At 41.3% G+C, this 27,518-nt stretch overlaps 1 pseudogene; it reads left to right on the top strand.

The window, feature by feature from the left end:
- Positions 1 to 1,337: 1,337 nt before the first annotated feature.
- LOC123485883 lies at positions 1,338 to 18,699 on the top strand (annotated as a pseudogene).
- The last annotated feature ends 8,819 nt before the right edge of the window (positions 18,700 to 27,518 follow it).

Raw genomic sequence — 27,518 nt, 5'->3', positions numbered from 1 at the left:
CTGTAAAACAGATAAGATGGCAGGCCTTTTGTAAGGACTTTTCTTTTCAACATCTCAGAGGAGGCTCAAACAGAACAGGAGAAATGCCTGCTTGAGGCCTCTCAGGCACAATGTCATGGTGTACATACTACTTACGGATTTTATATTTTTTAAATTTTTACCTTTATTTTGTAGGTTAGTCTCATTGATATTACAATTCTATTTTGCAGAATAGCAAAATAGCAGCAAACTCTACCAAAATACTATGCTTCTCCTTACCCTTCCAGAAGTAAACCAGACTTACAGCTCTTTCTCCACTGTGCATATACTATTAATTGTGCAGAATAGACAGGTTTTCAATAGTTTGACAGAAATACATTCATATCAAGTTGTTGTATATCTGCATGAGAGTAGGTGTGGACATAAAACCATTTTTCTTTGACTCTCTCTATGACAGTCACTTTAGATACTACTTACTTCTCTCTCTGTAAAACCCTTGATCAATACTGAGAGTTGGGTTGATGTAATTGCCTTTTCTGAGTACTAGTACAGAAACACAGATAAATTAATCCTTTGCAAAACTGTCACTAAGGTAAAGCATAATGGTAGCCTACAAACTGCAACAAGTACTGCTCTCAGAAGAAAGGCATGACTGCCCATCTTATGGAAATTAGAAAGCTTTCTTTAGAAACGGTGAATACACTCCACTACATTAGAAAATCACTGCAGACACTCAAACAACATGCAAGGAAAAAGTGCCTTTTACGTCACTCAAGGGCAGAAATGTTGAAGAAACCTTTCCCAATTCCACTCCACTTTACAAGTCAATTTGATGTAGCCTATTGACATTGGAACAGGGTTGTAATAATACATCTTTGGTTTTCAATTGGTTTATGAAATTAATTTAGGCTCATACGCTATCCTTTAATTTTAATCGTCCATTTTATTTTATCTTATTTGTGCACATTTATGCAGAGAATTACTAGAGTTACTAATGAGTCCTTTGTCATATTCATATTAATTTGTTATATCTAATACAACAAAATTGTAATGTTTATATTATGCAGAATCATCATTGAACTCATCATTGTGGTCCTCTGTAGCTCAATTGGCAGAGCATGACGCTGTAACGCCAGAGTAGTGGGTTCGATCCCCGACCACCCATACGTAAAAATGTATTCACACATGATCAAGTCGCTTTGGATAAAAGCGTCTGCTAAATGGCATATTATTATTATTTAACTCTTATTTGACATTTTCAGAGCCGCTTTGAACTATCGCGAGATTACATTCAGGGGCAAAGATTCGGCAATGTGGAGAGAAATGCTTCCAGACATTTTCAAAGTGATATAACATCCATGGCGGGACAGCTGAAGGTAACATCATTGATAAAATAGTGATGTTTTAATCGTTTGTATTTGTCATGGAACAATGTTTTGACTATTTGGTAAGCGAAACTAGATAGTAGCCACTTCACGTTAGCTACTGCAAACCGAGTGTTGTTGAATGAAGTGATGGCGATCCTGTTTTGCTACCCTGTGGCTAGTTATTGTTCATGCAAACTAGTCTTAAGCTAAGTGATAAGTCAGTTAACTGTTTGCTGGATGCTGAATGACTAGGAATGGTGACTCAGGCATGCTGAATTATACTCCACTGGGTTGTAATGCATGGGTTGTTAAAAGCTGGTAGCCCTTTCAGTATTCTGGTTCACTCTCCTCATCTAGTGATTGAACAATTATTGCAATTTCACCTGATGTGCTTCAACAACAGTATGCCAATTATTAAACATCATATTTAGTTTATTCCCATCACATTGTTTAATTTTGTTTGCAGCGTCTGAAGGACGCAGTGAAGATCATAGGGTCCGCAGCGTCCTGTTTGTCTCCCTACCACGCTGTGGGAGATGAGCGCTTCTACGCCAACCAGCTCATGCCCTTGCTGCAGAGGATTATGGGAGCAGAGACAGCCTATGTCATGGCTGTGAGGTTCATCGGCCTTTGGCCCAGCCTTTGCCCCAGAACCACTACCAGGACCCAGCATCACTGGTTAGTGTGGAAGGAGGTGTCCTCAGCCTGGCAAAAACTGGGATTTTGCTATGTTCGGGCTGGTTTGACTCTGGCTAGGTTCATTCCTGTTTTGACTCTCACTTACACTGAATTGCCTTTGTGCTGGTGTAAGATTAGAACGGAATGGTATGCTTTGTTTGAGATTACTCTTCACTCCACTGTCTCATAACCCCAACTAGCTAGTCAAATCTAATTTTAAACCTTTTTAATCTAAGTTGTGACTGTTTTGGTCACTGTGTACCATGGAATTTAGGCGCGCATTTATGCCTGGTGTTGTTAATTCTTATCTCCAGGAAGTGAACGTCATGGGCCTTAAGTTCAAGAACCCCATAGGGATAGCAGCAGGATTTGACAAGCATGGGAGGCTGTTGACGGGTTGCATAGACTAGGCTTTGGTTTCGTGGAGGTGGGGACCATCACCCCAAACCCAAGGAGGGGAACCCAAACCACGTGTGTGTTCAGACTGACCACTGACCAGGCGGTCATCAACTGGTACGGCTGAATGAATAAGACATGGCTACTGAACCATGGCATGGCTGACTGTCATTCATTATAGACAAATGTTTTTAGCTTGTGAATTTAAAGAGTTATCAGGTGTTACACTGCCACCTTGCGCCGTTTTCACCTCTGAAAGGTGCTGTGAAATGAGATGTTGCAGGCATGGTTATACATATTCATGAGTTAACACAGTACTTTGCGTATATGAAAGGACATATTGGTTGTCAGAGAAGTTCATCCTAAGCCTGGCAAAAGCAGCCCAGATCCAAACGTAAATCAGGTATTTGTAAATAATTGTTACACAGTAAAGAAGTCTGCATGTTGTCATGGCTGTCTATGCTTGCTTGACATCGCTCTAAACATTTAAGAGCAAAACCACTGGGGAAAAATCTGAACCATCCCATTTTCAAGGGATGGGAGCGATAATTTTCTGTAATTTTCAAGTGTTTTGAATAGCAAATTCTAAACAGGCTGACGACGTTGACACCTTTCTTTTAACAACATACACTCCGGGTTCAAAAGTTTTAGAACACCTACCTCACATTCAAGGGTTTTCTCTTTATTTTCTATTTTCTACATTTGTAGAATTAAAGTTAGCAAACAATATTTTATATTTCTGAGATTCTTAAAGCCACCGTTTGCCTTGATGACAGCTTTGCATACTCTTGTATTCTCAACCAGCTTCTACTCCTGGAATGCACTTTTCCAACAGTCTGAAGGAGTTCCCATATAGCTGAGCACTTTGTTGGCTGCTTTTCCTTGACTCTGCCGTCCGACTTCATCCCAAACCATCTCAATTGGGTTGAGGTCGGGGGGATTAATGGGAGAGCCAGGTCATCCTGATGCAGCACTCCATCCACTCTCCTTCTTGAGTAAAAATAGCCCTTACACAGCCTGGAGGTGTGTTGGTCATTGTCCGTGAAAAACAAATGATAGTCTCACTAAGCCCAAACCAGATGGGGTGATGTGACGCTGCAGAATACTGTGAGTAGCCATGCTTTAGTTAAGTGTGCCTGGAATTCTAGATAACGTCACAGACAGTGTCACCAGCCGCACCCCCACACCATAACACCTCCTCCTTGCTTTATGGTGGGGTGGGAAATACACATGCTGGAGATCATCGTCACACCGCGGTTCTCACAAAGACACCCGGCGGTTGGAATCAAAAATCTCCAATTTGGACTCCAGACCAAAGGGACAAATTTCCCATTGCTGGTGTTTCTTGGCCGCAAGTTCTCTTCCTTCTTGGTAATTCTTCAATAGTGGTTTCTTTGCAGCTTCAACCATGGAAGGCCTGATTCACACTCTCCTCTAAACAGTTGATGTTGAGATGTGTCTGTTACTTGAACTTGAAGCATTTATTTGGGCTGCAATTGGAGGCTGGTAACTCTAATGAACTTATCCTCAGCAGCAGAGGTAACTGGGTGTTTCCATTCTGCCTGGTCCTCATGAGAGCTAAGTTTCATCATATGCTTGATGGCTTTTGTGACTGCATTTTTATTATTTTTAACCTTTATTTAACTATGCAAGTGAAGTTAAGAACAAATACTTAATTACAATGATGGCCTACCCCGGACAACTTTTTCGCTGCCCTATGGGACTCAATCACAGCCGGATTGTGATACAGCCTCGGAATCGAACCAGGGTCGTAGTGACGCCTCTAGCACTAAGATGCAGTGCCGCCAGACTGCTCGCCACTTCCGGGGAGAGCCAGGAAAATCACTGAAGAAACATTAAACGTTTTTGACATTTTCCCAGTGTATTGTTTGACCTTCATGTCTTAAAGTAATGATGGACTGTCGTTTTCCCTCTGCTTATTTGAGCTTTGTTCTTGCCATAATATGGACTTGCTCTTTTACGAGAAATGGGGATATCTTCTTTATACCCCCTACCTTGTCACAACACAACTGATTGACTCCAACGCATTAAGAAGGCCACCTGTTAATTGAAATGCTCCAGGTGACTACCTCATGAAGCTGGTTGAGAGAATGCCAGAGTGTGCAAAGCTGTCACCAAAGTAAAGGGTGGCTATTTGAAGAATCTCAAATTTAAAAATATATTTGGATTTGTTTAACACTTTTTTGGTTATGATTCCATATATCATTATGTCATGTTTTTGATGTCTTCTATTGTTATTAAAATGTAGAAAATAGGTAAACAAGAACCCCTTGAATGAGTAGGTTTCTCCAAACCTTTGACCGATATTGAGTTGCGTTTTAATGCATTGAGCTCCAAAAGTATTAAGGACAATGTAAGCAATTGTGTTGTTGTTTAGGCTTTGATATTTGGACAACTATCAATGGTTAAATCTGCAGACTGTCAGTTTTCAATTTGAGGGTATTTCGATACAACAGGTGAACCGTTTAGAAAATCTTTTTCTGTTGTTTCCCATTTTAGGGGATCAAACGAGTTGGGACAAATTCACTTACAGTATGTATATTAAAGTAAAGTTTATGTGATCCCATCATTCATAGCACACAATGACATATGCTTGACTCTACAAATTTGTTTGGATCCATTTGCTGTTTTGTTTTGGTTGTTTCGATCATTTTGTGCCCAATAGAAATTAATGGTAATAATGTATTGTCTCATTTTGGTAAATTTTATTGTAAATAAGAATAGATATGTTTCTAAACACTTCTATAATGTGGATCCTACCATTGATCACGGATAATATGTGTGAATTCTATCTCTAATTCAACCTAAGCTTGAATCATTACCCAGAGGTTGTAAAGGCTCTGCTTTAATCATCAATGATTCAAGGTTCACACCCACAAGTATCTGTAATTTATTGCAGGGAGCTCGCCAATACCAACTAAACTCTGATTTTATATCTGAACTTGACTCCTCCCACTCTTTAGCTGCTCCTAAACAGTTTCCTTCCCTTTCACCGTTGAACAGTACCTCTGTTAGTGGGTTGACACTACATGATAATTCTTGAACATTTATACTTGTATTTGGGGTGGAAATCCTTTTAGTCATTATTCTTAAAATCCAAATTATCTACATGCAATCTTATGACTCAATATTCACATTCAGGATAAATGTATTTTACAAGCATGATTAAATCTCAGAGATCACTCAGAACTAAATAACCATTTATCCGAAATTCGCGGTCTTTTCAGGTTGTCCAAATCCCGTCACCACCAAGCCTGGAGGATAGTTTTCCAATTCCCTGGTGAGATTCCGGAGTCAGTCCATCTCTCATCATTGTTTAGATACTGCATTTCACCAACACCTGACTCACAATCTTCGGACACAGGGAACAAGAACAAGAACCGAATATACAAGAATACTTCCATACAAACACTGACCGCTCCTAAGATGGTGGCTGCTAGGGTTTTCCATTTACCAAATATTTCATCAAACCACCCTATCCACAATGTACTAAGAGTTCAGTTCATCTTCCTTAGTGCAGTTAATTTCTGGCAGAAGCTCTGGGTGACTGTCCCATCCAGGTGGTGTTTTAGGGGACAAGTGCAACAATGGCTTATCTCTCTATAGACACCTGGCCTTTCTTGCTGATCTAGAACCAACCTCTACAAGTTATGAGTGGATGGCGGATAGTAAACAGAGATCCCCTCTGCATCTCTAGTCTGAATAAACCAATCGGTTGTTGGTTGTAATTCTATAATTTATCCAATCCCATTTTTTGTTTAACTGTCACCCCAGAAGTACATGGCAAAACTCTCTCATTTGATTCATAAACGCTTGTTTCGTCTTAAACACCTCCGGGGATGCCTATACTATCTATCTAAATTGGGTATTTCCTCCTTAAACCTATATTCTTTTTCTCACCATCAGTCAGGAAAGGGATGGTTGAAGCCTCTTTTTTCCCTCCCTTCAACTATCCCCCAAATCCCAGTCATTCATTATCTCCTTACAGCCATCAAAATCACTTTAGTTCGTTGGTTTCATTTCTATGTCTGTAACTGCTGGTCTGTCCTTAGGAGTTAAAAAGTGAATCTAGGGCATTGGCCCAGTATGTCAATTTTGCCAGCCCAATCCCCTGTTGTAATTTGGCTCTTTTTGATTGGACCCCAGGTCTAATACACAGGGAAACATTGCCGGCATTGGGCGGTCAACATTGTCGGTCGCCCAATGGAGCATATGCATAACAATTGGTCTCCCAAGGCCCTATGGCGGTGTACTTCATCCCTTTAACCAGATTCTCACATCAGGACCCCTCCACTTCCCCTTGGTTCCATTCTTGGAGGAGAAAATCTTTCATAGTGGACGGAAAGTTAGTGTGTAAATTGAATCCATCCTCTGATTTACCTCGGTCTAATGCTGTTAGTGGATTAATGACAGTACCTGTGCTTTCCATATCTTTTGACTCCATCAAATGTAATCTTTGTACAAGTATCCCATCCGTATTTTGTCCGTGCAAGCGCCAAAAGTAAGTTATTTTCATGTCCTCTTTAGTGACCTTTTCCATCGGTACTACTATCTCCGTGGGGATGTCGTTATGCCTTCTTATCACTCCATCTGACGAATCCAGCCCCCCTCCTCATATCTCTGTCCCCCAGTATGTCTAACAATTCCTGAGCCCAGGAATCTCAATCGCCGAGAGCTGAACATAGAATTATAATGGGATTTTCAAAATCCCACCTTGCTTGTTCTCTGCCCTGATAAGATCCCTTGATCCTAATTTTGAATCTTACTCCCACCCTTCTCTGACCCCTTTTTGCTTAGATCTCGTCCCTTGACGAGTCAGATATTCGGGTTGCTTCCCTTTTATTTCTTAATAATGGTAAGCATACCGTAATTGGTGCGAGGTGGTGGTGGATCTTCGACATACCAAGACTATTGCCCAGACTCACGTGAGTTCGGCTCAGGGTCGGACCTTCCCCCAAAACCGCCAACCTCTCTCCTGTCTTGAGTCCTTCTGCTCGGCATCACCACCCCATACTCACACCCTAGGAACACACTACAGTGATGATAGGTCTGGGTAGGAGATCTTCGTTGACGGAGGTGACCCGGACCCTGTGGCCCAGTCTCTGCCTCGCCACCTCTCGTGGTGCTAAATTGTTGCTTGTATGTGGTCTTACCTTTCTTGCAGTGGGTAACATGTGGACCAGGTTCCTCTCTTTCTGCTATTCCCTGTAAAACTGGCCAAAGGTGGTGAATTAACATAACCTGATAGGGCCCCTTCCCAACAGGCCTGCTTCCAGTTTTCCTTCTATTGGATGTCACTAGTCACCTGAGTGATATTGGTTACCTTCTCCTTTAGTTCACCTCTTGGGCACAAAAACCTCTGACACTCTACGGTTGTGGTTATTAAACTATCTTCTACACATGTTCAGATTAATCTAACAATTTCTTAGACTGCATTCTCTTTAGACTATCTAAAAACATTATTTTTTTTTAAAGTATTTTGTCCTCTCCTTCGTATATTATTTAATCTTGCCAATTAGCCTCTTCCCCCTCTTGACACATAGTTCTGCTCATGTGTCAATTTCCACCTACCTAACCTCCCCCTTGGATAATTTATCAACCAATTGCCAAGCCTTTCATTTTTGAGATTGTCTTTTAGCTTCAAGATTATTGCTCCTCCCACTTCCTTTGTCTTTTATGGCTGGAATTGGACTTTCATTCAGTTTAGAATCGAAAATTAGTAAATCCAATCAATCAATCTCTTATCTTACAAAACACTGTATGTTTAGTTCAACCTCTGTTCTACCCCCGGCTCTCCCGGGCTTGACCTGAAGACTGATTGTTGGACATGACAAGTCCATATTTAGGTCACCTAAGTCTTTGCCTTTTAGCAACAAAGAATAAAAACCTCTAATTGTCCGTGATTAACCCAGTTATCTCTAATAGCCCACCAAAAAAACCCCACATCATCTTTACAATCCGACCAATGTCACTTATCCCTCTTTACTCTCTCTACATTTGGGTAACATCCCTGAATGTATGCCACTCCTAGAGTTCCCAATGATTTTACCATGGGCCGCCATTGCCTTCCCCATAGATAAGATCACTTAATTTCACCCGTTATGCAGTACATATTAGGAGTACCCAAGCTTTCACAGCAGTCTATCCTTACAAAAAGCCTGCATCAAATTCTTCATCTAATTTTTTCTCTAGTCCCTATCTACCTGATCCTATTGCTCTAATCAATGATCAAGGCAATAGTTGTCTCACCTTAGATTGCTTACATTCCTCGATTCTGCAGCTTATTCCCATTAATTTAGGTTCAAATATCCCCCAAAAACCGTTCCATGAACTGCTTTGAAAATCCTAAATTCAACATAACAAACCTTTACCTTAAACATCATGCTGGGTGTTTTTTTTTATTTTGAAAAACCCAATTGAAAAATAACAGTCAAAATAGTTAGTCAACTAATTTGGTAGCTCCCTCTTCGTGACCTAAATACTGCCTAACTTCACTACTGCGTTCCCTTGCCCTGAGCAATATTCCAATGAGATAAGCTAATCTCTTTCTCCTGGTTATACATTTTTTTAACCTTCGAAATTCACCATCCGCAATCTAAAGATGTTAGTACAACACAAAACATGATACAGATATCCCCCGTTCTAACCCATGAATAATGTTTGTATCAATTTAATTCCTTATAACTAATCCATAAAATCACTCCCAAAATTCCTCGAGTAACAATGATTATTTAATTGATTACCTAAATCTGCTACATGTGATCTCATTTCAAATGATCCATTATCAATTATTTGATCCACCCCCCTAAGAAAATCTCTCTCCTTCTATTCTGGGAGTTCTACTCTCTACCAGCTATTTCCCTAGTGGCCATTAAATACTCAGCTCCCGTATGTTCTTTCTTACCTCTCTATCCTGTCTACTATTCCGCTCATGATGGATTGCATCTCTGACCTCGCAACGAAGTAGTTCCCATCCCACTAAAGTCCCTCTTAATATTCCGCTTATTTCGGTCATTTCGTGGTCCTCTGTAGCTCATGCTGAGAGCACGGCTTGCTTGTAACAGCAAGGCAGTGGGCTCGATCCCGACCACCCACACACAAAAACATTTTTAATGCACGCATGACCGTAAGTCGCTTTGGATAAAAGCATCTGCTAAATGGCACATCATTATTATATTATATATTTCCCTGTGTCCTGAGGAGGCTCAGGTATTGCCACTGGCCACTGTCTTCCTGTTTACATTCATGTACTTTGGAGAAGTCACGCATTTGGTAATGTTGCTAAATTATTAACACAACTCAGTTATTTCCCCAACATATTGCCCATCATTTGCCCATGGTAGGACTGCTCCATTGACATCCCCTAGCAACCCACTGCCCCGAACAACGCCTGCCCAATCTTTCCCAACCAGGGTTCTGACTGCCCTCAATTTCCCCCTGTGTTTAGCTTAAAGCTTGCTGCTGGAGCTCTCCAAACGTCCTCCTGAACCCCTTTATTCCTGTTTTTAGGTGTACTACACCCTCTATAGCTCAACTACATCTGGCTGTGTCCACGCCCTATATACATCCAGTGTGTCTGGTGCTTGCTCCCTCCCCAGCCCTTGGGTTCGCAAGGCTATCAAAGGGTACTAGTTGTCCCCAAACTGTGTACCTTCTCACTGTCCCGAGTTCTGTAATATTTCCTTCTGTAAAACTGCTTGTTGTCTCATCTTCTTTGCTTGTTTTTCAACCCTAAACAGTTGCCTTCTCTCCATTTATTTTATTCTCTCCTCCTTAAACTGTGTACCTATAACCAATGTTTTTTTCAATCCATCATCCTAATAGTAAAAACGATATCCCATTGTTCGCATAACGAAACCAAATTCTTTTTAGAATCCACCATTTATTTCATCCACTACTGGTGTTACTCAACCTATGCAATACAGTAACTAACCAGAATTCATCAAAAGCACTTCCTCTCCAGTAAAGTCTCCCGATTCTCTCACTTTTCCCGCCAACCAGAGCCACAAATCATTCTCCTTGTCCTCAACTCAACCTCACAGCTCTATCGCTTCACTTCAGTTCGCTTCATCCAATTTCTTCAACTGTTCTCTCTGATTCGGCCCTAATCAATAAAACAAATACTTGATATCGTTGATAAGCATACACTTAAGGATGATATTCCATAATGTCATCTCGTACCATGTAACATGTTTCATAGACCTATCTAGAATACTACTAAAGCTATCTATGCAACTTTAACACGTAAAACTCTTCTCTCTCCACCCATTCCTATTGAACGAAGTGAGTTTTTAACCCCAACTACTGTAGCTCCAAATCTTCCCTTTAGCATTAACCAACCAAATACTAAGTAGTATCCGGTTACCATTCATCCCAGCCGTTGAATTCCCTCATACACACATATTCACCTTATGCCATTCAAATGCCCAACACAACATAATAGTTCAATGCAACCTCTATTGGTTCTGCAAGTCGCCCGACCAGAGCGTCTGCCAAATGACCAAAAATGCAAATGTAAATATTCTCTACTTTCTACTCATGACGTACGTCTACGTTTGAGTGTGAAAGTTCACTACACTCTATGCATCGTTGGAATTTTATAGGTACCTCCTCAAATAATCGCTTTTGGTGTTTTTTAGCCAATTCTTAATTGACACCAATCATTTTTTTGAAACATTTTACCCGTTGAACCAAAAAAATTGACTGTCCTATTCTTTCTTTACCCCTGCAGTCACTGATGGTTAAATATTCCTTTGTTACCGTTAAAAGCACTTTCGCGCTTAAAAAAACACGCTACTCTCTAGCCCCTCCTTTCGCTGTTTTTCAAATTCATTTTATATGCATCTGCCTAATCATATAACTTCTAACTTTTTACTTCGTAGATGCCCAATACATTCATACCTCTTCTCCCAAATGGATCCATAAAACATATTTCTTCGATCTCTTCCTAACATATATCTTTCATCCCCCGTTAATTCTCGGACCTCTTTAGAAGATGTATTTCCCATGGTGGAAAAATAAAAATCCCCCCTTTAGTAATAATTCCCAGAATTATTCTTCTAGGAGCTATTATTTTAGTGCGTCTCTTGAGCCAATGTATGATCTGCTTTTTGTAATTAACCATTTAAAATTATTTAACCCCCTAACCCAGAGTTTTTTATTTAAAACTCCGGTTTCATGAAAGGTCGATAACCATTTTTTTCTCACGCCGACCAAATTTTTTTTTAGCTCCTTCCTTGAAACAATTATCACGTATACTGATGGATTCTCAAGTCTCACACGTACACAACATTATACAGTCATTTGCTAAACCTATTTGTAACCTAGAGGTCGGAACTGCTCTAGTTTCATGAAACACACAGAGTTCTAGCAAATCCCCAGTCGGATACGCGACTTTTGACCTGTTTTATGTATCCATAGCACACGACAAAAATCATCCCTTTCCCTGTTTATCGTAGCACCGTACCCAGTACAGTCTCAATAAAAAACTAGTTTACATTGGTGATGGCCTTTCACCCCTTGTCATTTCGGACTAGATTATTCTGGTAATAGCTATTTACCTAGGGTCAATTGCGGACCCTCCCCTGTTTCGTAATAATTATTACTTCCTTTGAGATTTTGGTAACTATTCTCTGCCCTCCACAAGAATTACTATTCTCATACAAGTTCAAATCATTTCACCAAAATCCATGAATAAAAATTACTGACCTTTTCCTTGCAGTTTGGATTTAAATGCTTTTTCAAACTCGTTAACGTCTTTATCGTTCATAAGAGTAATCACCGGCCTGTTTATAACCTTAACGTCGAAGGCCAGGACTATTCTCCATGGATGCAATCACCCGGCCGGCACGGATTCGGTGTCCTTAGAACGATAAAGACGTATTTAAGCTCCGCTCAAAGGACCAATCTGTCATGTGAATTTCTATCTCTAATTCAACCTAAGCTTGAATCATTACCAGAGGTTGTAAGGCTCTGGTTTTAATCATCAATGATTCAAGGTATTATCTGTATATTTATTCATGGAGAGCTCTGACGCCAAAAACACAAACATACGATTTTATACCTCCTGAACTTGACTCCTCCCACCTTTAGGTGGCTTTTCTAAACAGTTTCCGCCTTCCCCTTCACCCTTGAATGTTTAGTACCGCCCCCTCTGTTAGTGGGTTGACACTACATGATAATTCTAACATTTATACTGTATTTGGGGTGAAATCCTTTAGTCATTATTCTTAAAATCCAAATTAATCTAACAATAATCCTGAATGAATTGTGAATAATGATGAGTGAGAAAGTTAGACGCACAAATACAGTATCATATCCCCCCACCACCAAAAACTAAATGCTAACCTCCCCTGTTATTGTAATGGTGAGAGAATAGCATGTCTTGGCGGTATGATATGAATCACTCATCATTATTCACAATTCATTCAGGATTTTCCCGTAATCATGGTAGCATCCACATTAATGTAGAAGTGTTTAAAAACATATTATATTCTTATTTACAATAAAAGTGACTCAAATGACACAATACATTATTTACCATTCATTTCTATTGGGCAAAGAATCATCTGAACAGCAAATGCATCCAACAAATTTGTGGAGTCACAAGCTTGATGTAGTCATTGCGTGCTATGAATATGGGACCAAATACTTAACTCTTTACTACTTTAATACACATATAAGTGAATTTGTCCCAATACTTTTGTACAAAAAGTGCTGTAATTTCTAAATGGTTCACCCGATATGGATGAAAATACCCTCAAACTAAAGCTGAGTCTGCACTTTAACATCATTGTCATTGTATCATTTCAAATCAAAAGTGCAGGAGTACTGAGCCAATACAGCAACACATTTGTCACTGTCCTAATACTTTTGGAGCTCACTGTGGATGTATCCACGTTGTTTTTCTTTGATGTCATGTAGTCAGTAAATGAGAATAAGCATTCGTATATTAGGCTAGAATCAATATGATTAATTCAATTTAGCATGGACCATATGCAGGTATGTGAGGTGCTCAGACTAACAAACCTCTCATATATTAATATGCCAGAGTTCTTCTTTGACTACTCGGGTGTACAACAACACAGCTTCCCAGAAGTTAAAGTCAAAAAAGAGTGCATAAGAAGAGCATGAAATAAAGGCCTCATTTCATTATGGTGTTGTTTATTAAAGTTTTACTCCACTGACTGAAATTATTTTGCCAAAAAAACACATCTGGATTTCATGTATCATGGATTTTAGTAATCAAATGAATTGAATATGCACTCTTGACAGTCAGGGATAAACACATACTGTATCATAATGGCATGATAAAGGAATGGATCCTAAATTGCTGATAGTTGCTTTTTTGACATGTATGGCATTTTGTGTATTACATAAACTTAACCTCTTGATTATGTTGTGGGTATGTTTCAGATATGGGTTCAACAGCTTTGGTCTTGCAGCAGCACAGGAGAGACTAAAGGCAAGAGAAGGCACCCAGGTAGAGCTGACTAAAGGTACTAGAGAGACAACTCATGTTTCTGTCCTGTCTGTCAGACTGATAGGTTTGACAGCGCGCTGATAAATGTCTCAGGGGCACACAGCCAATTACACTACACTAATCCTCTGCCCCTATTTTATATGGACATTATCTTTCCCCAGGCTCAGAGACGTTCCTAATACCAATCACACTCTAGCAGAGGAGCTAGTAAACGCTTACAAATGATTATCCAAGTCGGAACAGTACTAGCCTATACAGTCTTGTATTGACAGACAAAAAGCAAACAACTGAAATGTTTTTGTCAAGTGTTATCGACAAAACATTTTGACTGTTGTATTTTTAAAACATTGCTTTATATCTTTAATGAAGAGCATTTGGTTCAAGTTTCAAGTTTGATTTAATTCAATTTGCCATATTTTCAGTAAAATAGAGCATTAGTAACAAAATGTCCCCACTGATTTAGATTGTGACATTAAGCCAAAATCACACGGGGTGATGTCCGTCAACGGCGTGAATTTGCGCGTGCGAGAACAGCAAGCATTAATTCACATAGACCACGTACCGTAAACCAGTTATTAAGCCGTATTTGTCATGGAAAGCGATTATAAACAGTTGTATACTCTCTTGAAATCTTAGTTACCTCATTTCTCAAGTTTTCCAGCCATAGTAGCCTGGACTATATGCCCATGATCTAAATCAAAACAGGTAGACTGCTGTATTGTTTTCAAATAGGTAGTCTATTTGTCAGATAAACCATAGCCTACAACCAATTTACTTTTTAACCATACAACTTTACTTAGCAAAGTAGGGAAGATCATAACAATACCTAGAATTCCCTTTCTACAAACGAACAGATTTAATTAATTTGAACTAAGGCACTCACTAACCATGCACATTGTTTGAACTGTATTTCAATCCAATCAGCTGTAAGCAACAACGGTGATACTGTCAAGATATGACATTGACAACGAGATATATAATTCAGAAACACAATCCAGTTTATAAATGTAGAATGTCATTGCGTTCATGCATTGCTACACTGTTTTTCATAAGGACTAGCCTATAGGCCTACATAATGTTGGCTTGCAGTTCAACTTATGAACACTAAATAGACACTTTTTAACTATACATTTCACAATTCCAGAGGTAACAATGCACCAACAGTCTATTTTTTGACAATTTATCAGCTCATTTTACCAGCATTGTTCTGCGTAGACGCGAGAAAAATGTTCTTGCTTCCTAACGTCTCGATCACACCGACAGCGTTATTGCGCACAATGGTACGCAGCATCATCTGGATATGTGTGCAACAAAAGTTCAACATTCACCTTCTGCTACCATTTCTGTCAAGCCGTCTACACATACAGTTTGATGCATACGTTCGATAAATCCAACTTATGCACCACACAGAACGTACTGCAACTGCCTCTGCAACTCAATGCTGCAAGGCGAACACAGTGTTCCATTGGAAATTAATGGACTTCTGCGTACCAAAACGCAATGTCGATGTGATCAAGGCGTAATTTGATGCGCTATACGCTCGTGACGCAGTTGACGCTTGCGGCCTGTCTGTTTTCTCTTAATTCACTCCCATGCATTCTATTTACGTTCTGACCTTAACCTCTCCCAGGGACTCAACTGGAATATATCCTGCTGTCTGTGTGTTTTTAGCTGGCCTGCCCCTGGGCATCAACCTGGGAAAGAACAAGCTGTCCCAGGATGCAGTGGCAGACTACCAGGAGGGGGTGCGGGCGCTGGGCCCGCTGGCTGATTACCTGGTGGTGAACGTGAGCAGCCCCAACACCCCAGGCCTCAGGGACCTGCAGGGGAAAGGGGAACTGCGAAAACTGCTGTACAAGGTCAGTGGCTGGCAATGTTTGACTGACCTAGATATGATTTATTTATATTTTATTTAACCAGGATGTCACACTCAAATGTGATATCATAAATTGTATTTATTTTATGTTTGTAGTGTATGTATCATTGGCTTTCCAGAGAGCATGTTGTTGCAACTTTTCCTTTATTGAAGTCTGGTGTTTCTGTTCAGTTCAACTTTATTGACATAGCTGGTGATGTTTTAATATGGATTTCTATGTCAAAAGATAATTGACTTCCCATTTAGACAACATACACATCACACAAGCAAGCAAGCACAGCACTGTTTGGATTGAACACGAATAACCTTAGAGAAAACTGCTTAGGTGTTTTGCCGTTGTTTGGTCTTCATGTTGTGCTGTACATTGTCACATCTCATTGACCTGTGTGGATGTGATGGTTATAATTGATTGTGTGTCTGTGGTGGCTCATGTATATATCCCTGTACCCTCCCTGTCTTCCCCTGTTCTCCCTCCCTCCCATCCAGGTGCTGAAGGAGCGTGATGCCCTACAGGGGGAGCAGGCCACCTGTACTGGTAAAGATCGCCCCTGACCTCACCGCCCAGGATAAGCAGGACATTGCTGATGTGGTCACAGAGGTCAGTCAGGAGGCCCTAGCCACACAGGGGTCAGTCAGAGGCCTAGCCACACAGGGGTCAGTCAGAGGCCTAGCCACACAGGGGGTCAGGTCAGAGGCCCAGCCACACAGGGGTCAGTGTGATCCTGTGGGCCTCTCTATGTAGCCTACTCACCAAGCCTTAACCTACAGTATATAGCCCCCCAATGACTTGGGGCTGCTTACTTGGTCATCCGTGTTTCTCCTGTTTGCTCATCTTCCTTGCCACACTTCTCACCCCACTCACGTAGTCAGCTTGTGTTCTGTAGGCGTCATCAGAGCAGTCCTGCTGCCGTGGGTCTTAGCCAGCAGAGGACATATCACCAAATTGATTTGAATGCATTAGTGTTGCCTCCTCTCCACTCTCTATGTTAAGGGGACTGGAGGGAGTGTTTCTGTTTTTCTGTGTTCATGGAAGGGACAGACTCCAAATGGGAAAAGGGAGACCGATAGAAAGCACAGCAAATATTTGAAGAGTATTAGATACGTTACGGTAAATCTGTGTCAGACAGTCCATTGGTGAGCTGTGTCCCAACATCGATGGCCAAATGTTGATATTTTTCCCACTAATTGGTCTTTTGACCAATCACATCCGATCTTTTCACATCCAATCTTTTTCAGAGCTAATCTGATTGGTCAAAAAGACCAATTAGTGAAAAAAATATCAGAATTGGGCTGCCTATCTTAACGCAGCCTGAGTGTATTCGTTCAAGTGTGCCTGGAACAATTAGAATGTGTGATGTCACGAGAGGCTGTGTCCTGGAGGGACGTTACATCCCCCTGAGGTGGCTGCAAACCCAGACAGCTATGGCTCCATCTGCTGGTATGGTCGGGAACTCCACCCCTCTATGGCCAATCTTCCCACGCAGCTGGAACAAATGAGGAGCTGATGAGCTGAAGGTTTGGGAAGGGAAGAGACACAGTCTCAACCTGGGCTCTCTGGAGGACAAGAGTGCTGCACGTCCCACTTCCATGAGGAATATAAGGATTTGCGAGATACTTACCTTTGGGAAATACTCACCTTTGGATATATGCACCTGTGGAAATACGTGAGAGACATTTGGAAGGACTTTTTGCTGGGTTGGCCACTAGCTGCAACGTGGACTACACAATCCCGCTGAAAGCTGTGTAGCCTCTCGTGACGTCACAAATGCTACACTAACTCCAATAGAATACAGGACTCACTTTTAAACAGATTACAAGTGTCTGTATCATGAAAAAGAAAGTTAGGATTTGTTCATCTTAATTCTCAATGATTGGATTGCCTAAATTTGTTTGATGTGGTGTTATGGGGTAATGTCAAATAGGTAATCATGGTTTGTGTTTTAGCTTGGTGTGGATGGGCTGTTGGTGTCCAACACCACAGTATCCAGGCCTGAGACCCTACAGGACCCCCAGAGTAAAGAGGTGGGAGGGTTGAGCGGCCAGCCCATCAAGGAGCTCTCTACACGCACTGTGAGAGAGATGTACAGCTTGACAAAAGGTAGGTAGGCTCCGTGAAGGATCATCATAACACTGCTGCAGCTGATACTGGCCTGATTGATTGATTGATTGTGGGCTGGGGTGTATAGAATGTTCTCTTTATTCACCCAGTATTGCTCTTTCTCATTGAAGGTAAGGTGCCAATCATTGGAGTTGGGGGTGTAGCCAGTGGACAAGATGCCCTGGACAAGATCTGTGCTGGAGCCTCATTGGTCCAGTTGTACACCGCTTTAACCTATCAGGGTCCACCAGTTGTCACCAAAATCAAAAGGGAACTAGAACAGCTTTTAAAGTAAGTGTGAACTTGCATGTGTTTTTTTACTGCGTGACTTAATATGTAGTTTCATCTAGTCAAATTGCTTGTATTTGTCGTATTCTGACGTTATCCTATGTTTTACAGAGAACAAGGATTTGCAAGCATATCGGATGCTGTTGGAGCTGACCATAGAGGTGCTGACGGGAGATTTCAACAACAGTCTAGAGAGGGACAATGATCAGGATCAGTCGGCTCTACAGGTTAGATTGACTACCATACAGACTGATGCCTTTGTCAACTTCCTGCCTTTACTTGAAGTCTATAGTACATGAAGTTGCTTGTAACGACTGGCTAGAATGATATCTTTGCACTCAAATAGTATGGCAGTAACAGCAGTATTGGGAACCTGCCCCATTTCACGGTTCTTACTGGATCTGTTGGTTATTGGGCAATGTAACCGTAAGAATGGTTAAGTACCAAACGACACCAAAGTGCTGACAGTATTTTGACACTAGCAGTCACATTGTCATGTGTAATGTATGTAAAATAAAAAATCGAATGTTTTTAAAATGATGTTAATATAATGTGTGCTCTATTTAGAAATACTGTGTGCTGCTATTTATGTAACTATGTGAATATAGAAATTGAACATTTGTTCACAAAGAACTTGGTTTCCATTCAAAGTGCTTAACTGCAAGTCCCTTGTAAATCGCTGAACTGCTACCCACATAATGGAGACCTCATCTGAAATTAGAAATCACCTAGCAATGAGCAGAATGACAATTACCTGACAATTACCATTTAACCTTGCGGCAGTAGTCAGTTAAACACTGAGGAAATATAACAGCTTTGACATTTAAAGAAAGGGCAATAGCACAATTACTGGCTTAGTGTCAGAAGGCTTTAAATACACATGATCACACTGTAAGATGGTAAAAACTGCCTTAACTCTCAGCAGTATAGCAGTGTAACTGATGAGAAGTGTACCAGAATAAGCTTCAGAGGTCAGTGACAAAGAGAGCCAAGTCCAAGAGGTTGCACTGATGGTTCTTTGTCCAATTCCTGACCTGTTGCGTACGCTGAATTGAATTGTAATGCCTCCTGTTATGAGTGTAATGTCAAGGGGGTACTTTATGTATGTTAAGTCATATACATTAAACCATATACATGAACCTTCGAGCACACGCCTCAGGCAATAATAAATGTCCATTTCAATTCTTATGTCTTGACTGTGCATGTTTTTGGGTGGTACGGGAAATGCTGTAATTGATCATCATAATCCTGGTCGGTCTTATTGAGAGTCTATCAGAACCTGTTGGTACTCCTGTCATTCTCAGAACCTCGCTTGTACTTCTTCTCCCCTGCCAACATCTGGTGTCTTGGCAGTTGACCTCTTTAGAGATTATCCACTTCATGGCCCTTAAGGCCTTGTGTAAACCCTGTATGGCATTATAGCTCTCCTTCAGTAGAGGTTACTCACTCACCACCCCCTGAGCAAATGTTTCTGCCAGTTTGTCCATTGTACATATTTTCCCATGTCAGAATATCCTCTCACCACTACTCTCCTGAGTGATTTTGATATATTCCTAGGGTAAAGAAGTTACTGTTCTTTATGTTGAGTCCTTCCAAAGGGATCATGAGAATTCAAGCAGGCACAAAAGCAATCTTACTTCCTCTGATATCCATGTTGACTGAATGTCTGGTCTGACTGCTGGGTTTTGATAAGAGAGGATTGATATAGGGGAATTGTAATGCTTATAAAAATGGCCTTTGTCTTCTCCTTAACTGAACTGCATCTCTGCAGTATATAGGCTGTGGGCATCGGCAACAACCCATGGCTCGTGATTAGATATCAGCCTGGCTTAACTCAGAGGCACTGTACTGTAGCATTGTGGGTAAATAAATGTTATTCTTAGTATGCTCACACGCTAACACATTTCCTGGAGGGTCTCCCTGACCCTGACTGCTGACGATCTATTGGCCACTGCTGCTGATCTCAGAATACATGTGGGTCAGAATGGACCACCTGTGGAGTGATCCTTCCCTTCCTCCAGAGAGTCCAGACAGACTTACTCCCCAAAAGCTGGATTTGTCAGAAAATGAGTGTGTTGACGGAGAAGACTGGCACATAAACAAAACAGACCCATCTGATAATCTGAGGAGAGACCACTTGTCAGACATACAGTTTATAGATGATGCTCTGTGTATACAAAACATGACAGACTGACCAGGTGAATCCAGGTGAAAGCTATGATCCCTTATTGATGTCACTTGTTAAATTCACTTTAATCAGTGTAGATGAAGGGGATGAGACGGGTTAAAGAAGGATTTTTAAGCCTTGAGACAATTGAGACATGGATTGTGTATGTGTGCCATTCAGAGGGTGAATGGGCAAGACAAAAGATGGAAGTGCCTTTGAATGTGGTATGGTAGTAGGTGCCAGGAGCACCGGTTTGTGTCAAGAACTGCAACACTGCAGGAGTGTATGAAGAATGGTCCACCACCCAAAGGAATTTTTACCGTTTATGCACCTGCAAATTACCACGTGAGATAAATGACACAGTAAACAAGAACTTGCCTTCAAACAAACAGGCCATTTTTTGACTTTGAAGTGAAAAATCTCAATTTCAGTTAGGATTTTTTTAGGGGAGGGGGGGCCTGTGCAGTTGTTAATCAAACAAATACATGTGTGAACACATTTTTCTTTTTTTAAACTTATTTAAAAATAAATGGTGTATCGTTTAAGGGTGTCATTATATATGACAATATCTGTACTTGTCTACAGTCATCAGGTGTGCTGTAAGTGTGAATCTTTGCCTGCTGTCAGCAGTGGTTCATAGTCACCCCTGCTCCCAGATGGTGTGATTCAGCTCCTTGTGAGCAGTAGCAGCTGTGTGGAGACATGTCTTGACAGCTAACCTCAGGCCCCAGTAATAGCACTGAATGCCTCTAAGTACTTACCTTCTTCGATTTAGGCATCCTCATTCGTTCAGAGAAAACACACTACAGTGAGTCAGTCCACCAACATGTGGATACGAATACACATAGACTCTTGCCCAGAATCTGGTCATTTTAGCAGACGCTCTTATCCAGAGCGACTTACAGTTATTGAGTGCATACATAATTTTTTTTCTTCATTTATTTTTATTTTTATACTGGCCCCCCGTGGGAATCGAACCCACAACCCTGGCGTTGCAAACGCCATGCTCTACCAACTGAGCTACATCCCTGCCGGCCATTCCCTCCCCTACCCTGGACGACACTGTGCCAATTGTGCGCCGCCCCATGGGTCTCCCGGTCGCGGCCGGCTACGACAGAGCCTGGATTCGAACCAGGATCTCTAGTGGCACAGCCTTAGACCACTGCGCCACTCGGGAGACATGTTGACCAAACTTAACAGCTGCTCTCTGTTCCTGGAGCATGCAAAAGAAAAATTAACTACCCTAATTTATTTTTGGGTCCTGACTCTTTGACTTTCCCCTGAACGAATTAGAAGACTGCGTCACATAGCCCCATATGTACTACTCGCTGCTGGCAGAATACACTGCCTGTGTGGCTATAATATTCAAATTGCTGGTCTAATTTTGTACTGATGTCCCCTCCCTCCGCTCTCTTGGTCCAGTCCAATGATGGTTCTCTCTTTTCTTTTATAGATGATGAGGTTTACTTAAATGTGATATTTGTGTTTTCTTGATGTGCATTGAACAGCAAAGTCAATAAACCATTGTTTAACTCAAATGGACTCTTATCTAGTTGTTTCAAAAGCTCCACTCATAAGATACATTAGAATTGAGTAGAGCTGAGTCTTTTGGATCGTTGGTCTTTATTAAACTAATCAACCTTGAAGGTTGATCCGATAGTGGATATATGGAGAATACAGTAGAAACTGTAGTCACGTAAGGTGGTATTTTTTATACTGTTTCTCAATGGCTGTGTTTACACAAGCAGCCCAATTCTGATCTTTTCAGAGCTGATCTGATTGGTCAAAAGATTTTGAAAATGTATGATTTCGATACATTCCCTTTAGTAGAATGTACTTACAGTAGTAAACCCAGTGTGCATTGAACATGTACAAATTCAGAATAGGTTGCAATACAATACAGAAGGCTATAATAAGGCTATGGGTATTTTCCTCCCTCCTTCTTCTGCAACACTTCTGGAGATCAGCTACTGTATCCATATCGACTCTGTAGGGTGGAGAGGTATCATCACCATATCAATGGAAGTTTTACATCTACCCTAGCTGATCTTTGGCTCGATGAGAAACATCCAGTTCCCTGGCGTTCAGTGAGAGTTAAGATGCCTTGGCTTTGAGTAGACAGGTAGGTACCAGTGTTGTAACTTTACTGTAGATTCCTAGTGAGAAAGCCCCAGAGATGTATTGTAGGCCTGGGTTTACTCCTGGCCTTAAATACAGAGTTTTTCTCTCATGTTTTACAATTGGGTTGTAAAGTAGGAATAGGTCAGACAGATAGGATGACATAAACAGAGTACCTGAGGCAGGAATGACAGCTGTTATCCTTTCAGGTCACCCACCTCACCTGGTGCTCTGTGAGTGTGCCTCTGTGCTCAGTGTTCAAGAGGGTCAGAACGGTTCTGCTGCTATGCCATGATACAAGGAACCTATGGCATCATCAAGCAGTTCACAGCATACAGTTGAGCAGATTACACGACCGCATGTTGGAATGTAGTTTGATTGAAGTGGTTGCTATAGCCTGGTGTCTTATCCCAGATGGCAGTTGTGAATTTTTGGTTTAATTCAGGATCCCCATAAACCAGCGGCAATGGCGACAGCTAGTCTTACTGGGGTCCGACACATAACGAAAAAGACATTACAGACAGAAGACTTGGCAATTTATATACATTTAAAAAACATTAACATGTAGACATTCCAGACTTATATATATTAACTACAACTAAAGACAGACTTAAAAAAACAAAAAAAACAATACAACCAAAGAATAATAATGTGTGTGTAGAGTGTGTTAGAGTGTGAATGCCAGTGGAGACTGTGTCTTGGTCCTTGCAGTCACAGGTGTGAGATTTGAGGGCTGTGCAATCCATTCTTCCCTGCCCATTATCAGCTACTCTCTTGATAGAATTACACACAAACACACACACACAACAGCTCTGAATGTATGCAATAAAAGCAACGGACAAGGTTGTAAAATGCTATTGTGGGTCCTGTACTAATATTTAGGTTCTATTTGATCTTTATTTAGCTATGTCCTGTAGATATTTGGGTGTTTTATATAACAACACAGCTGCTGATAACCCAAGAAAACACACAGTACAGAGCCATGCAGGAAAACCATATGGGACTTCAGCTGCTCTTATCAGCTCAGGAGAGTGTGAAACAAACAGGCTAGTAGAACATGGGAGACAATAGTACTAATGGTGGTCCAGTGGCTGACAGGGTAGACTGCTGTTTCGTTATCAAGTGAGTTCTTCCTTGCTATATCTAAAGTTAACTATGGGGAAAAACAGCCATCTCAGACTTTGACAATCTCTTTATCCATCTATCACGCTCTCTCTTCATCACACTTGCAGTAGGATGGTGGGTCTGTAAAAATCTGGAGCTGTGAGTGGAGGATGTATTATTCTGTGTTTTTATGCTTTTCCAAAGAAGACAACCAGTCTTTCATAGTTATTTCGATACAATTTCCCCCTAGATTATGTGCCGTTATGACTAGGAGGCTGTGTGAATAATCAAGTTGACATGGCGGTTAGCTGGGGGAGGGGAGGTGGAAGGGAGGGGGTGGGAGGCGTAGCCTACCTGGTCTCGCCGAGGACACACTGTCCTGTCCTTGCTCTGCTGTGATCGTATGATGCAGGCATCCTCATATGACATCCATATTGGAAACTCAATTATCCTTCAGGTTGAAATTATACTGCATCTCTATTGTTAATTCCAATCGTTGCCAGGGGACAGAAATGTGTGTCCTTGAGTTTATTGTCTAGCTGATTGTTTGGGATTCACTCTACATTTCTGTCTGAGTTTTGAGTGACACTTGAGTCATTGTTGGAGTGAGGAGGAAAAGTAATAAGTATTAACTATGAATGTAGCTGATTTCAAGGCAAATAATGGGTATGAATGTATTGATCTATTAGTCTGAGAGGAGAGTATGAACTAGAAACTCTTTGCTGACACACACAATAACAAAACATCAAGTCCCTGACCCACTTTTACTATTTGCTGGATAATGGGGAAAAACTGTCTTCAAATTATTTCGATTTTTATATATTGAGCTCCCGAGTGGCGCAGCGGTCTAAGGCACTGCCTCCCAGTGCTATAGGCGTCATTACAGACCCTGGTTCGATTCCAGGCTGTATCACAATCCGGCCGTGATTGGGAGTCCCATAGGGCGGCGCACAATTGGCCCAGCGTCGTCTGGGTTTGGCCGGTGTAGGCCGTCATTGAAAATAAGAATTTGTTCTTAACTGACTTGCCTAGTTAAATAAAGGTACAAAATATATATACAGTGAGGGAAAAAAGTATTTGATCCCCTGCTGATTTTGTACGTTTGCCCACTGACAAAGACATGATCAGTCTATAATTTTAATGGTAGGTTTATTTGAACAGTGAGAGACAGAATAACAACAAAAAAATCCAGAAAAACGCATGTCAAAAATGTTACAAATTGATTTGCATTTTAATGAGGGAAATAAGTATTTAACCCCATGACTTAGTACTTGGTGGCAAAACCCTTGTTGGCAATCACAGAGGTCAGACGTTTCTTGTAGTTGGCCACCAGGTTTGCACAAATCTCAGGAGGGATTTTTTTCCCCTCCTCTTTGCAGATCTTCTCCAAGTCATTAAGGTTTCGAGGCTGAAGTCTGGCAACTCGAACCTTCAACTCCCTCCACAGATTTTCTATGGGATTAAGGTCTGTAGACTGGCTAGGCCACTCCAGGACCTTAATGTGCTTCTTCTTGAGCCACTCCTTTGTTGCCTTGGCCGTGTGTTTTGGGTCATTGTCATGCTGGAATACCCATCCACGACCCATTTTCAATGCCCTGGCTGAGGGAAGGAGGTTCTCACCCAAGATTTGACGGTACATGGCCCCGTCCATCGTCCTTTTGATGCGGTGAAGTTGTCCTGTCCCCTTAGCAGAAAAACATCCCCAAAGCATAATGTTTCCACCTCCATGTTTGACGGTGGGGATGGTGTTCATGGGGTCATAGGCAGCATTCCTCCTCCTCCAAACACGGCGAGTTGAGTTGATGCCAAAGAGCTCGATTTTGGTCTCATCTGACCACAACACTTTCACCCAGTTCTCCTCTGAATCATTCAGATGTTCATTGGCAAACTTCAGACGGGCCTGTATATGTGCTTTCTTGAGCAGGGGGACCTTGCGGGCGCTGCAGGATTTCAGTCCTTCACGGCGTAGTGTGTTACCAATTGTTTTCTTGGTGACTATGGTCCCAGCTGCCTTGAGATCATTGACAAGATCCTCCCGTGTAGTTCTGGGCTGATTCCTCACCATTCTCATGATCATTGCAACTCCACGAGGTGAGCCCCAGGCCGAGGGAGATTGACAGTTCTTTTGTGTTTCTTCCATTTGCGAAAAATCGCACCAACTGTTGTCACCTTCTCACCAAGCTGCTTGGTGATGGTCTTGTAGCCCATTACAGCCTTGTGTAGGTCTACAATCTTGTCCCTGACATCCTTGGAGAGCTCTTTGGTCTTGGCCATGGTGGAGAGTTTGGAATCTGATTGATTGATTGCTTCTGTGGACAGGTGTCTTTTATACAGGTAACAAGCTGCGATTAGGAGCACTCCCTTTAAGAGTGTGCTCCTAATCTCAGCTCGTTACCTGTATAAAAGACACCTGGGAGCCAGACATTTTTCTGATTGAGAGGGGGTCAAATACTTATTTCCCTCATTAAAATGCAAATCAGTTTATAAAATTTTTGACATGCGTTTTTCTGGATTTTTTTGTTGTTATTCTGTCTCTCACTGTTCAAATAAACCTACCATTAAAATTATAGACTGATCATTTCTTTGTCAGTGGGCAAACGTACAAAATCAGCAGGGGATCAAATACTTTTTTCCCTCACTGTATATATATATTTTCAGACTTTGCTACTGTAGACCAATACCATCTTTCCCTTCTGTGTCTTCTATATATGAATGCTATTGGCTACTTTCCGAATTTAAGCAGCAATCAATGCTCATCACTTTTTCTCACTCAAACAATGATTCTTGTGTCAGTAAAAACGAATTGATGGTTCAGAAATATAAAATGGATCACAACCAAAATAAGCTAGATAATTAGCTCAAGTGCATATATTTCTGTTCCCTAGCCTCATCATCAATCCACATACAATACGTACATGGAGAAGAATGTCAGCAGGTCATTTTTTCAGAAACATATTTTATGGCATAGCTTTCAGACATCAGTAGCAGAGCAGCATTTTTACCTCAGCATCTTGGTGAAATATTAATGCCCATTGAGGGCATATGAGTTTACACCTCCTGATGTTCTGTTTCTAAACCTTGAGAGAGATGTATTTTACCCCAACAAGACCTGTTTGGTATTGTTTGAGAGTGTTCCCCCTGAGCGATCTCTGACTCTGTTCTCTGTACTCCTGCCAGGGCCAAAAAGAGACCCGGGCCACAAGTGGACATTGTTTATGACCAATTAACAATTCATAAGCACCATAAACATAGAGGGGGAAAACATAGCAGACTTCACGTAACGATGGTAAGGTTCTCAGTGTGCCCTAGAAAATCACCTCGCTGGCGGCCTTGTTTTCAAAGACCTGATTTCCATGTTGTGTTCATATGAGAGTGGAGGGGTGTGTGAGTGGAGCAGAGGTCTGAGATCAAGAGAACAATACTGCCCTGTTGTGACCCAGACTGAGATCACACACCAAGAGCCAGTTAGGTACCTGGAGACAGAGATAGGAACCAGGAACCAATACACTATACTGCTGCGTTAGGACGTATTTATATTGACGGCCATCCATTGTGAGCCAAGTTGTTGTGAGAAGTAGTTACATAAATGAAGTTGAACCATAGGCTTTGATCCCATAGTACACTAATGGACATTGGCTTAAGGAATGTCTGGGGGAAAGTGGCCACTGAGTGAGAGATTAATATTAGAAGGCTTTTCTTTTTGGTTGAGTTGGAGACGTGAATACAACATATAATTTGTTAAGTTGTCGACAAGTTAATAGGCTATTTATTGTTTTTCAAAAGTGATATTGAATTGTGTTTGGTTGTCAATGCAACCCAATATCAACATTTGAAGAAGATGGACCTTCTGCTTGGATAGTTCCATCTGTGCCACTGACTTAGTCTGGCTTTAAGAAGACCTATCTCCTTCAAATGTTGATATTTGGTTGCGTTGACAACCAAAC

The sequence above is a fragment of the Coregonus clupeaformis genome, unplaced genomic scaffold, assembly GCF_020615455.1.
Source record: "Coregonus clupeaformis isolate EN_2021a unplaced genomic scaffold, ASM2061545v1 scaf0892, whole genome shotgun sequence".
Classification (NCBI taxonomy): Eukaryota; Metazoa; Chordata; class Actinopteri; order Salmoniformes; family Salmonidae; genus Coregonus; species Coregonus clupeaformis.
Note: the sequence above shows the minus strand (reverse complement) of the source record. Positions and strands in the feature narration are given on the sequence as shown.